Here is a 14,605-nt window from a genome sequence, read left to right on the forward strand (position 1 = left end):
CTGCAAGGCATGGAGAGATAGGGAAGAGAGGGTGACTAGACAACAGCTAGTTGACTCCATACTAGAAATGGACCGGCAATACTCTGAGGCCCTGACCGTAGAGCTCTTGGCGGAGAGGAAAAATCGACAGATAGCGCGGAATTCTCCGCTCTCCACATGGCGTGGGAGAATGACGGGAGGGCCTCCCGACATCTTTTACGTCCCCCTGGCGAACCCAGCGATCCTCCCCCCCCCCCCCCCCCCCCCACCAACCCCCCCGCTCGGAAAAATCGCCGCTCGCCGTTTTTCACGGCGAACGGCGATTCTCCAAGCCCAATAGGCCGAGCGGCCGGCCCTTCACGCCCGTTTCACCACGGCAGCAACCACACCTGGTTGCTGCATTCGTGAAATGGGTGCTAGATGCCCGTTTGGGGCATCTAGGGGCCCGATTGGCACGGGAGCACCACGACTGTGCTCGGGAGGGGACAGGCCCGCGATCGGTGCCCACCGATCGTCGGGCCAGCGTCCAAAACAGACGCACTCTTTCCCCTCCGCCGCCCGGCAAGATCAAGCCACCACGTCTTGCCGGGCGGCTGAGGAGCGATGAAGTCATCCGCGCATGCGCGGGTTGGAACCGGCAACCCGCGCATGCGCAGGTGACCTCACAAATGCGCCGTTTTGCGCGTCATTTCCGGCGCGACGTGGTCGCGGCCAGGAAAGACGGAGGCCCGCTCCTAGCCCCCCGGGTGGGGGTGAATTAGGTGCGGGGAGCGGGCCCCGAGGCCGTCGTGAACCTCGGCACGATTTCATGACGGCCATCCCGATTTTTATCGGGAGCGGAGAATACCGCCCATGGACTTTGACCTGCTTTCCACGAGGAAAGCAGTGCACCAACTCCGCCAGACATGGGGACCCTATACAAACACGGAGACAAGGCCAGCCGTCTGCTGGCTCACCAGATCAGAAAGCAAGTAGCCATGAAGGAAATAGCCCAGATTAGGGACAGCAAAGGCAAATTAGTAGCAAAGCCGGAAATCACCAAGGCATTCGAGACCTTCTACCTCCAGGGATGAAGCAGTTCATCGATGGAGTGGACATGCCAGTCATGGAGGAGGATAGGAGATGGGGCTTGGAAGCACCGTTTGAACTGAGAGAAGTCATGGAGAGCATCAGCTCCATGCAGACAGGGAAGGCGCCAGGACGGAACAGGTTCCCAGTGGAATTGTACAAAAGATTTGTGACAGCACTGGCCCAGAACCTGTGGGAGATGTTCACAGATTCACTGGCGAGGGGCACACTGCCACCCACACAAGCCTCAATCTCACTGATACCAAAGAAAGACAAAATCCCAACAGAACCCTCAGAAGGTGACGGGTGCGGACGAGGTTCCTGGTCATGCACTCAGAGTCTGCGCGGACCAGCTGGTAGATGTGATCGCGGACGTCTTCAACCTGTCTCTACTCCGCTCCGAGGTCCCCACCTGTTTCACAAAGGCTACCATCAAACCGGTGCCAAAGAAGAACCAGGCAATGTGCCTCAATGACTACCATCCGATAGCCCTGACATTAATTGTAATGAAGTGCTTCAAGAGGCTGGTCATGAAGCACGTCAACTCTATACTCCCAGGATGCCTAGATCCACAGCAATCTGTATCCTGCCGCAACCGGTCCCCAGCAGACTAGTCACAATTTGGTTCCAACTCCATCGACAAGTTTGCAGACAACACGGCCATAGCGGGTTGGATCTCGAACAACGACAAGTCAGAATACAGCAGGGAGGTAGAGAACCTAGTGGACTGGTATAACGACAACAATCTCTCCCTCAATGCCAGCAAAACTAAAGAGCTGGTCATTAACTTCAGGAAGCAAAGCACTGCACACACCCCTGTCTGCATCAACAGGGCCGAAGTGGCGATGGTTGACAGTTTCAAATTCCTAGATGTGCACATCACTAAAAATCTGTCCTGGTCCACCCACGTCGATGCTACCTCTTAGAAAGCACTACAGGTTCTATAGTTCCTCAGGAAACTAACAATATTCAGCCTTCCACTTTCACTCTTCCCAACTTTTACAGGTGCATCATAGAAAGCATCCTATCTGGCTGCATCACAGCCTGGTATGGCAACTGCTCGGCCCAAGACCACAAGAAACTTCAGAGAGTCGTGAACACAGCCCAGTCCATCGCACAAACCCGCCTCCCATCCATTGACTCTATCTACACCTCTCGCTGCCTTGGGAAAGCAGGCAGCATAATCAGAGACCCCTCCCACCCGGCTTACTCACTCTTGCAACTTCTTCCATTGGGCAGGAGATACAAAAGTCTGACGACACACACAAACAGATTCAAAAATAGCTTCTTCCCCGCTGTTACCAGACTCCTAAATGACCTTCTTATGGACTGACCTGATTAATACTACATTCCTGTATGCTTCACCAAATGCCGGTTTCTAGGTATTTAATTGTGTACCTTGTGTTGCCCTATTATGTATTTTCTTTTCATGTACCAAATGATCTGTTTGAGCTGCACGCAGAAAAATACTTTTCACTATACCTCGGTACACATGATAATAAACAAATCCAATCCAATCCAAGTGGAACCTGACCAGCCTGACAGAGGAAGTAAAAAAGGACCTGCAGCGATGGAACACACTCCCACTCTCCCAGGCGGGGAGGGTGCAGACGATCAGAATGAACATACTGCCCACCTTCCTCTTCCTGTTTAGCTCCATCCCGATCTAGACCCCGAAGGCCATTTACAACTCACTGGATAAACTGATTATGGCGTTTGTGTGGGGCGGGAAGAACGCAAGGATCCCAAAGAGAGTACTGCAGAGAACGAGATCCATGGGGGGGGGGTTGTTTTCCTTTTTTTTTATAATTTAGAGTACCCAATTATTTTTTTTCCAATTAAGGGACAATTTTAGTGTGGGCAATTCACCTAACCGACACATCTTTTGGGTTGTGGGGTGAAACCCATGCAGGCACGGGGAGAATGTGCAACCTCCACACAGGAGGGCCAATATCCAACTGGACAAGACGAGGGAGAAGTGGGAGGTGGGCTTGGGTTTGAAATAGGGTGGGGACTCTGGAGCGAATCACTGCGCAGGGTCAACTCCACATGTGCAGTCTAAGCCTAATGCAGCAAAAAGTGGTGCACAGAGCCCACCTAACCAGAACCCGAATGAGCAGATTCTTCCCGGAGGTGGAGAACAGATGGGAACGGTGCCGAGGAGCACCGGCCAACCACGGCCACATGTTCTGGCTTTTCCCTGACTTGCTGGGTTCTGGATAGCATTCTTTTTTAAAATAAATTTAGAGTCCCAATTATTACTTTTTTCTAATTAAGGGGCAATTTAGCAAGGGCAATCCACCTACCCTGCACATCTTTGGGTTGTGGGGGTGAAACCCATGCAGACATGGGGAGAATGTGCAAACTCCACACGGACAGTGACCCAGGGCCGGGATTCGAACCCGGGTCCTCAGCACCGTAGTCCCAATGCTAACCAACGCGCTACGTGCCGCCCACTAGATAGCCTTCTTCGAGGAAATGTCCAAAGTGGTGGGGATGAGGGTGGAGCCTTGCCCAAGAGTGGCAGTCTTCGTGGTATCAGAACAGCCAGATCTATTCATCGGGAAGAATTCTTTGAGGGGCTAACGAGAAAGTTAGACAAAGGAGAACCAGTGGACACGATGGGCTGGATTCTCTGTTCCAGCAGATAAGTGCTGGCTGAAAGGGAGAATTTTCAGGCATTTTATGATGCCAAAATTGGCACCAAACCTTCACGGATTCCGGGACCAGTGAGGGGCTAGCAGTGGCACCGGGTGAATCTCCCGCACCAAAAACGGGCGGAGAATGGGCGGGTGCCTGGCCATGCACGTGCACGGCGACGACCTGCAGCGGTCGCATCATACAACATGGCGCCGGCATTGCGCAGACTCGATCCGCCATCCCCGACCCCTCAGCCCACCCCCTGGCCACCCCCACCTGTCCGTCCCCCCCCCCCCGCTCGTGGATGCCATCCTGGCCAGCAGCACAGATCCTGGCCAAGTGTGGCGGCGCTGGCTGAGACCACACGTCAACCGCACGGTCGGGCACTCGGCCCATCGGGGGTGAAGCATCACAGCAGAGTGCCTTGGTGTGGGCACCGATCAGCGATAACCATAGGTTTGATCCGGTGAGGCTGGATGCGAAGTTTAGGGGTCGAGGCAGGCCGGAATTGAGCGCTTTGGGGACTTGTGTATAGGAGGTATGTTTATGGGTCTGAAGGACTTGGATGAAGTGTACGAGTTGCCCAGGGGGAATGGCTTTAGGTACCTGCAGGTTCGGGGCTTCATGAGGAAGGAGGTGCCGTCCTTTCCTTTGCTGCCGCCCCTGGGGTTGCTGGACAAGGTGCTGTTGAATGATGAAATGGGGGAGGTGATGGTGTCAGATGTCCATAAGGAATTGATGGAGTGGGAGGGAGCCCTGGTGAGGGACATTAAGTGTAAATGGGAAGAGAGATGGGAGGTGGGGCCGAAGCGTGAACGGAGGGCTTGTGGATGGTGAATGCATACTCATTTAAGGTGGTGCATAGGGCTCATATGATGGTGGTGAGGATGATTAGGTTCTGTTTGGAGGTAGAAGGTAGGTCTGGGCACTGCCTGTTGCGGGGGGCCATGATCACGTCCACATATTCTGGGTGTGTCCAAGACTAAGGAAGTTCTGGCAGGGGTTCTCAGACGTGATGCCGAGGTGTTGGGTGTGGGGTGATTCCAAGTCCAGGCGTGGCGATATTTGGGGTGTCAGAAGATCTGGGAGTCGAGGGGGTGAGAGAGGCCGATGTTTTGGCCTTTGCCTCCCTGATAGCCCAGAGGCGGATTTTGCTAGGGTGGCGGGGCTCGGAGCCGCTGAAAGCGGGTGTATGGGTGAGCGGGTTGGCAGAATTCCTGAGGCTGGAGAAGGTCAAGTTCGCCTTGAGGAGGTCAGCAGAGTTGTTCACCCGGACGTGGAAGCCATTTATCGATTTCTTCATGGACGATTGAAGGGGCACGGAGGGGGGTAAGGGGTTAAAATGGGGAAGGCAGATATGGCGGGGGGTTGGTGTCAGGGGAGCAGGCGGGTTGTGGTTGTTTACTGTGTTGTTTTGTTTTGTTCTTCTAATATTTTGTGCATATATGTGAAAATGCCTTGAATAAAATTATTTAAAAAAAAGACTTTAGCTGCATTCCATCAGTCCATGACCCTAAAAGGTCAAAATACATACCCTGGGTCATATATTGGCATTTAAATGGGTTTTCTAATGGAATTGGGAGAAACCAGCTGCACTCCACTATTGTATGATGTTGGATTTATTGCTTACACACGTTCCCTGAATTCTCATTGCGTGGGCAATTTAGGCAGGTGTCATTTACAATATCAACATTTAAAGCCTTCTTTTGAGTGATGAGGATATTCCACTGTAGGTTACATGAGGTCAATTGAAATTTATCTTTAAAAAGAAAAGGTTACAGTACCCAGGATTTATATAGAAACATAGAAAACAGTAGCAGAGTAGGCCATTCAGCCCTTCGAGCCTGTTCTGTCATTCAATATAATCATGGCTGATCCTGTACCTCAACGCCATACTCTCGCTCTCCCCCATAAATCCTTAACACCTTTAGCGTCTGGAAATCTACCTATTTCCTTCTTAAATATATTCAGTGACTTGGCCTCCACAGCCTTCTGTTGTAGGGAATTCCACAGATTCACTACCCTCTGAATGAAGACATTTCTCTTCATTTCAGTCCTAATTGGCCTATCCCAGATGCTGCGAATGTGACCACCTTCCAGAACCTCCAGCCAGAGGCAACAACATTGCTGCATCCAGTCTTTTCAGCCCTGTTAGAGGTTTATACGTTTCACTGAGATCCCTGTGACATTATGTAGAATGTCTGGCATATAACGGGTTAACAAGCTATCATAATTGACCACTAGATGGAGCTAGATGCAGAACTATATAAAACACTGACTCTCAGGCTTCTGGGAGTGGGCTGGAGAGAGTGCAGCGGAGGTCTAGAGAGTGCAGAGTACAGTTATAGATAGAGACTAGTGTTAGTAGTGCAGATTGTAGATTACTAGATTATTGCTTGCTATAGGTGAAAATGACCGAGCTTTAATAAGTAGTGTAATAAATGTTAGCTTTGTTATTGAACTTAGCTTCTGTGGCCTTTGTGAGCACTACAACATCCATCCGGATAATAAGAATCACAAAGAACAACACAATCCCCTCTCATTCTTCTAAACTCCAGTAAATACAGGCCTAGTCAACCCAATCGTTCCTCAGACGCCAATCCTGCCATCCCAGGAATCAGTCTGATGAACCTTTGTCGCATTTCCTCTCTGGCAAGTATATCCTTTCTTAGGTAAGGAGACCAAAACTACACGCAATGCTCCAGGTCTGGTTTCACCAAGTCCCTGTATAGATGCAGCAAGACATCCTTCCCCCGTACTCAAGACCTCTTGTAATGAAGACCAACATGCCATTTGCCTTCTTAACTGCTCACTGCACCTGCATGCATGCTTTCAATGATTTGCGTGCAAGGACATACAGGTCCCTTTGAAAATTAACATTTCCCAATCTATCATCTTTAAAAAACACCCGGTCATTCTGGTTTTCACACTTATCCAAGTTATACTGCATCTGCCATACATTTGACCACTCATTAAACCTGTCTAAATTGCCTTGAAATCTCTTAACATCATCCTCACCACTCACATTCCCACCAAGTTTTGTATTGTCAGCAAACTTAGAAATATTACATTTGTTTCCCTCATCCAATCATTGATATATATTCTGAATAGCTGGGGCCCCAAGCACTGATCTCTGGATGACTCCTGTAGTCACTGCCAGCCACTCCAAAAAAGAACCATTTATTCCTTCTCCATGTTTCCTGTTTGCTATCCAATCCCAGCCAATATAGTATCCCCAATATAAGCCAAAATAGTATCCCCAATCCCATGTGCTTTAATTTGGCATTCTAGCATCTTATGTGTGACATTATCAAAAGCTTTATAAAAATCCAAATACACCATATGGGCGGCACAGTAGCACAGTGGTTAGCATTGTTGCTTCACAGCACCAGAGACTCGGGTTCGATTCCTGGCTTGGGTGACTGTGTGGATTTCCTCCGGGTGCTCCGGTTTTCTCCCACAAGTCCCGAAAGACGGGCTTGTTCGGTGAATTGGACATCCTGAATTCTCCCTCAGTGTACCCGAACAGGCGACTAGGGGATTTTTTACAGTAATTTGATTGCAGTGTTATTGTAAACCTACCTGTGACATTAATAAAGATCATTATTATTATATCCATTGGTTTTCCTCATCTGTACTGTTAGTTATGTCCTCAATATCTCCAGTAGGTTTGTGAAACATGATTTTCCTTTGATACATCCATGTTTACTTTGTCTAATCCCATTAATATTTTCTAAGTGTCCTGTTATCTGTTGTGAACCATGCTGATGGTATCTACAAGGATATCCCAACTTGGAACACTGGTTTGTTGGGTGTATTTGTTTTTGGAATGGTGTCAGGAGTCAAGTGAAGCCCCAGTAAAAATAACCAGCCCAGTCATCATATAACAAATATTAAAGACTGATGGAAGGATTCTCTGGCCTCCCAGTCACATGTTTTCCAACAATGCGCCATTCACTGACTGACTGGGAAGAAGCAGTCAGTGCAGGGACCCCCTGCGGTCGTTCCCCTGAGTAACAAGTATACCGTTTTGGATACTTGTGGGGGGGACGACTTACCAGGGGTAAGCCATGGGGTACGGGCCTCTGGCACGGAGTCTGTCCCTGTTGCTCAGAAGGGAAGGGGGGAAAGGAGTAGAACATTAGTAATTGGGGACTCAATAGTCAGGGGCACAGATAGGAGATTTTGTGGGAGCGAGAGAGACTCACGTTTGGTATGTTGCCTCCCAGGTGCAAGGGTACGTGATGTCTCGGATCGTGTTTTCCGGGTCCTTAAGGGGGAGGGGGAGCAGCCCCAAGTCGTAGTCCACATTGGCACTAACGACATAGGTAGGAAAGGGGACAAGGATGTCAGGCAGGCCTTTAGGGAGCTAGGATGGAAGCTCAGAGCGAGAACAAACAGAGTTGTTATCTCTGGGTTGTTGCCCGTGCCACGTGATAGTGAGATGAGGAATAGGGAGAGAGCAATTAAACACGTGGCTACAGGGATGGTGCAGGCGGGAGGGATTCAGATTTCTGGATAACTGGGGCTCTTTCTGGGGAAGGTGGGACCTCTATAGACAGGATGGTCTACATCTGAACCTGAGGGGCACCAATATCCTGGGGGGGAGATTTGTTAGTGCTCTTTGGGGAGGTTTAAACTAATTCAGCAGGGGCATGGGAACCTGGATTGTAGTTTTGGGGTACGGGAGATTGAGAGTATAGAGGTCAGGAGCACAGATTTGACTTCGCAGGAGGGTGCCAGTGTTCAGGTAGGTGGTTTGAAGTGTGTCTACTTCAATGCCAGGAGTATACGAAATAAGGTAGGGGAACTGGCAGCATGGGTTGGTACCTGGGACTTCGATGTTGTGGCCATTTCAGAGACATGGATAGAGCAGGGACAGGAATGGTTGTTGCAGGTTCCGGGGTTTAGGTGTTTTAGTAAGCTCAGAGAAGGGGGCAAAAGAGGGGGAGGTGTGGCGCTGCTAGTCAAGGACAGTATTACGGTGGCGGAAAGGATGCTAGATGGGGACTCTTCTTCTGAGGTAGTATGGGCTGAGGTTAGAAACAGGAAAGGAGAGGTCACCCTGTTGGGAGTTTTCTATAGGCCACCTAATAGTTCTAGGGATGTAGAGGAAAGGATGGCGAAGATGATTCTGGAAAAGAGCGAAAGTAACAGGGTAGTTGTTATGGGAGACTTTAACTTTCCAAATATTGACTGGAAAAGATATAGTTTGAGTACATTAGATGGGTCATTCTTTGTACAATGTGTGCAGGAGGGTTTCATGACACAATATGTTGACAGGCCAACAAGAGGCGAGGCCACATTGGATTTGGTTTTGGGTAATGAACCAGGCCAGGTGTTAGATCTGGAGGTAGGTGAGCACTTTGGAAACAGTGACCACAATTCGGTGACCTTTACGTTAGTGATGGAAAGCGAGAAGTATACCCCGCAGGGCAAGAGTTATAGCTGGGGGAAGGGCAATTATGATGCCATTAGACATGACTTAGGATGTGTAGGTTGGAGAAGTAGGCTGCAAGGGTTGGGCACACTGGATATGTGGAGCTTGTTCAAGGAACAGCTATTGCATGTTCTTGATAAGTACGTACCAGTCAGGCAGGGAGGAAGGGGTCGAGCGAGGGAACCGTGGTTTACCAAAGAAGTGGAATCTCTTGTTAAGAGGAAGAAGGAGGCCTATGTGAAGATGAGGCGTGAAGTTTCAGTTGGGGCGCTTGATAGTTACAAGGAAGCGAGGAAGGATCTAAAGAGAGAGCTGAGACGAGCAAGGAGGGGACATGAGAAGTCTTTGGCAGGTAGGATCAAGGAAAACCCAAAAGCTTTCTATAGGTATGTCAGGAATAAAAGAATGACTAGGGTAAGAGTAGGGCCAGTCAAGGACAGTGGTGGGAAGTTGTGTGTGGAGGCTGAGGAGATAAGCGAGATACTAAATGAATACTTTTCGTCAGTATTCACTCAAGAAAAAGATAATATTGTGGAGGAGAATGCTGAGACCCAGGCTATTAGAATAGATGGCATTGAGGTGCGTAGGGAAGAAGTGTTGGCAATTCTGGACAAGGTGAAAATAGATAAGTCCCCGGGGCCGGATGGGATTTATCCTAGGATTCTCTGGGAAGCCAGGGAAGAGAATGCTGAGCCTTTGGCTTTGATTTTTAGGTCATCATTGGCTACAGGAATAGTGCCAGAGGACTGGAGGACAGCAAATGTGGTCCCTTTGTTCAAGAAGGGGAGTAGAGATAACCCCAGTAACTATAGGCCGGTGAGCCTAACGTCTGTGGTGGGTAAAGTCTTGGAGAGGATTATAAAAGATACGATTTATAATCATCTAGATAGGAATAATATGATTAGGGACAGTCAGCATGGTTTTGTGAAGGGTAGGTCATGCCTCACAAACCTTATCGAGTTCTTTGAGAAGGTGACTGAACAGGTAGATGAGGGTAGAGCAGTTGATGTGGTGTATATGGATTTCAGTAAAGCGTTTGATAAGGTTCCCCACGGTCGGCTATTGCAGAAAATACGGAGGCTGGGGATTGAGGGTGATTTAGAGATGTGGATCAGAAATTGGCTAGTTGAAAGAAGACAGAGAGTGGTAGTTGATGGGAAATGTTCAGAATGGAGTTCAGTTACGAGTGGCGTACCACAAGGATCTGTTCTGGGGCCGTTGCTGTTTGTCATTTTTATAAATGACCTAGAGGAGGGTGCAGAAGGATGGGTGAGTAAATTTGCAGACGACACTAAAGTCGGTGGAGTTGTAGACAGTGCGGAAGGATGTTGCAGGTTACAGAGGGACATAGATAAGCTGCAGAGCTGGGCTGCGAGGTGGCAAATGGAGTTTAATGTGGAGAAGTGTGAGGTGATTCACTTTGGAAAGAATAACAGGAATGCGGAATATTTGGCTAATGGTAAAATTCTTGGTAGTGTGGATGAGCAGAGGGATCTCGGTGTCCATGTACATAGATCCCTGAAAGTTGCCACCCAGGTTTATAGGGTTGTGAAGAAGGCCTATGGTGTGTTGGCCTTTATTGGTAGAGGGATTGAGTTCCGGAGCCATGAGGTCATGTTGCAGTTGTACAAAACTCTAGTACGGCCGCATTTGGAGTATTGCGTACAGTTCTGGTCGCCTCATTATAGGAAGGACGTGGAAGCTTTGGAACGGGTGCAGAGGAGATTTACCAGGATGTTGCCTGGTATGGAGGGAAAATCTTATGAGGAAAGGCTGATGGACTTGAGGTTGTTTTCGTTAGAGAGAAGAAGGTTAAGAGGTGACTTAATAGAGGCATACAAAATGAGCAGAGGGTTAGATAGGGTGGACAGCGAGAGCCTTCTCCCGCGGATGGGGGTGGCTAGCACGAGGGGACATAGCCTTAAATTGAGGGGTAATAGATATAGGACAGAGGTCAGAGGTGGGTTTTTTACGCAAAGAGTGGTGAGGCCGTGGAATGCCCTACCTGCAACAGTAGTGAACACGCCAACATTGAGGGCATTTAAAAATTTATTGGATAACCATATGGATGATAAGGGCATAGTGTAGGTTAGATGGCCTTTAGATTTTTTCCATGTCGGTGCAACATCGAGGGCCGAAGGGCCTGTACTGCGCTGTATCGTTCTATGATCTATGATCACTGGTGGTAGGATTCTCTGCTCCCACCGCTGTCAATGGTAATTCCTATGAAAGCCACCCTCTGCCACCGGGAAACCCACAGGAGGGGTGCACTTCCAACACGACTAGAGAAAGCCACCACAAACGAACGGCTGTAGAATTCCAGCCTATTTATTAAATTAAAGAAAAGATAAATACACATGAACAGGACTACAATACTCTTAAGACTATTAAGTGTAATGAATCAGTAAATCAATTCCCTGCTGGGTCACTATCTGTGCGGAGTCTGCACGTTCTCCCCATGTCTGCGTGGGTTTTCTCCGGGTGCTCCGGTTTCCTCCCACAGTCCAAAGACGTGCAGGTTAGGTAGATTGGCCATGATAAATTGCCCTTAATGACCGAAAAAGGTAAGGAGGGGTTATTCGGTTACGGGGATAGGGTGCAAGTGAGGGCTTAAGTGGTCAGTGCAGACTCGATGGGCCGAATGGCCATCTTCTGCACTGTATGTTCTATGTTCTAAATTCATACACAGTTTATGTGGAACGTATCCCTTGTATTAAAATATTCTGATTCCTGAACTCCTTAAGATTTCCCTTTTCCAAACAACATCTAAATTAAATGAGTCTCGAAGTCAGATCCAGTTTATAGTTACCACGTAATACAGGTGTAGATAGTCAAGTCTTTTCCTCGTCCATCAAAGGTATTTAAACTGCCTTTACAAAGGTTTCTGCATGAACTTAGTTCTAAGCCCTAGATGCTAACCTCGGATCCTGACTGTTAGATTGGCGATTGGCCTCACAGGCTGCCAGAAGGATAACTGGCTGCCTGGCTGTTAGATATAAACTGCCTCTCTGCTTCTGAGAGTGGTGGCAACTATGGGCATGATTTAACGGGACAGAAAGAGTCTTGTTTTGAGCGCTTTTAGCAGTGTGTTTCTCAGCTCCTGCAGTGCCACGAATGACACTGCTATTTAACAGCACTTTGCCTTTTTCTTGGCCTTGTGAGGAAGGCCCTGCTGAGACCGCACTTACAATCATTTCCTGGAAAAGTAATAGCAGATTGGGGAGAAATTTTTAAACTGCACCCCGATCTTTCAGCCCCACCTCAGCCACTCGCCCAAATCTCCGGACCCCCCCCCCCCCAACCCCACCCCCACTGAACTCAATGTACTGGGGTCCTCATATACCCTCACCCCACCTCTTAAGGACAAACGCCCTGGGTCTGATCTCTGGCATGAGCAACCTGGCACCGAGGCACCTTAGCACTGCCAGCCTGGCACACTGGCAGAACTCCAGTGTACTCTCGTACTTACATCTGCCCAATTAGGAATTTCATGCAACCTGCATACAAAAGTATGCAGGTTAACCTGCATACAAAAGTAGCGTGCAAAATGTTAAGAACCCCAATTATGTGAAATGTGAGGATACCATAAAACCCAGAAAGGTAACTTGGAAGGGGGGGAGGGGGGGGGGGGTCTTAGAGTTGTATATTTTCAATTTGGTGTAATATGAGAAAAAAACATGCAAACCTGGGAGGAATAGTTCATTTGTTTTGTGATCAATTAATAAAGAATATTTATTAACATTAAAGTAAAACACACGACAAGAAGGTCTATAATACACTACAAAAGTATACTTAACTACACTCATATAGCAAAGCAAACCTCATGATATACCCATTGTAAGTTTATTTGCTTCATTTGAAGTCAATATATAAAGAAGAGTAAGATAGATTATGAGAGTAGACTTGCTCAGAATCTAAAAACAGATAGTAAAAGTTTCTACAAATATATAAAACAAAAAAGAGTGGCTAAGGTAAATATTGGTCCTATAGAGGATGAGAAGGGAGATTTAATAATGGGAGATGAGGAAAAGGCTGAGGAACTGAACAGGCTTTTTGGGTTAGTCTTCACGGTGGAAGACACAGATAACATGCCAGTGACTGATGGAAATGAGGCTATGACAAGTGAGGACCTTGAGATGATTGTATTCACTAAGGAGGTAGTGATGGGCAAGCTAATAGGGCTAAAGGTAGACAAATCTCCTGGCCCTGATGGAATGCATCCCAGAGTGCTAAAGAAGATGGCTAGTGAAATCGCAAATGCACTCGTGATAATTTACCAAATTTCACTTGACTCTGGGGTGGTCCCAGCAGATTGGAAATCAGCAAACTTGACACCACTGTTTGAAAAAGGAGGTAGGCAGAAAGCAGGTAATTATAGGCCAGTTAGCTTAGCTTCAGTAGTAGGGAAGATGCTGGAATCTATCATCAAGGAAGAAATAGCGAGGCACCTTGATGGAAATTGTCCCATTGGACAGATGCAGCATGGGTTCATAAAGGGCAGGTCGTGCCTAACTAAATTAGTGTAATTCTTTGAGGACATTACCAGTGCAGGAGACAACAGGGAGCCAATGGATGTGGTATACCTGGATTTCCATAAAGTTTTTGACAAGGTGCCACACAAAAGGTTGCTGCATAAGATAAAGATGCATGGCATTAAGGGTAAAATAATGGAATGGATAGAGGATAGAAAGCCAAGATTGTGGATTAATGGGTGTTTCTCTGGTTGGCAATCAGTAGCTAGTGGTGTCCCTGAGGGATCAGAGTTGGGCCCACAATTGTTCACAATTTACATAGATGATTTAGAGTTGGGGACCAAGTACAATGTGTCCATGTTTGCAGACGACACTACGATGAGTGGGAAAGCAAAAAGTGCAGAGAATACTGGAAGTCTGCAGAGGGATTTGGATAGTTTATGTGAATGGGCTAGGGTCTGGCAGATGGAATACAATGTTGACAAATGTGAGGTTATCCATTTTGGTAGGAATAACAGCAAAAGGGATTATTATTTAAATGATAAAATGTTAAAACATGCTGTTGTGCAGAGGGGCCTGGGTGTCCTAGTGCATGAGTAGCAAAAAGTTGGTTTACAGGTGCAACAGGTGATTAAGAAGGTGAATGGAGTTTTGTCCTTCATTGCTAGAGGGATGGAATTTAAGACTGGGGAGGTTATGTTGCAACTGTATACGGTGTTAGCGAGGCCACACCTGGAGTATTGTGTTCAGTTTTGGTCTCCTTACCTGAGAAAGGACGTACTGGCGCTGGATGGTGTGCAGAGGAGATTCACTAGGTTAATCCCAGAGTTGAGGGGGATGGATTACAAGGAAAGGTTGAGTAGACTGGGACTGTACTCGTTGGAATTTAAAAGGATGCAGGGGGGATCTTATAGAAACATATAAAATTCTGAGGGGAATAGATAGGATAGATGCAGGCAGGTTGTTTCCACTGGAAGGTGAAAACAGAACTGGGGGCATAGCCTCA

The sequence above is a fragment of the Scyliorhinus canicula genome, chromosome 8 (assembly GCF_902713615.1).
Source record: "Scyliorhinus canicula chromosome 8, sScyCan1.1, whole genome shotgun sequence".
NCBI classification, from domain to species: Eukaryota; Metazoa; Chordata; class Chondrichthyes; order Carcharhiniformes; family Scyliorhinidae; genus Scyliorhinus; species Scyliorhinus canicula.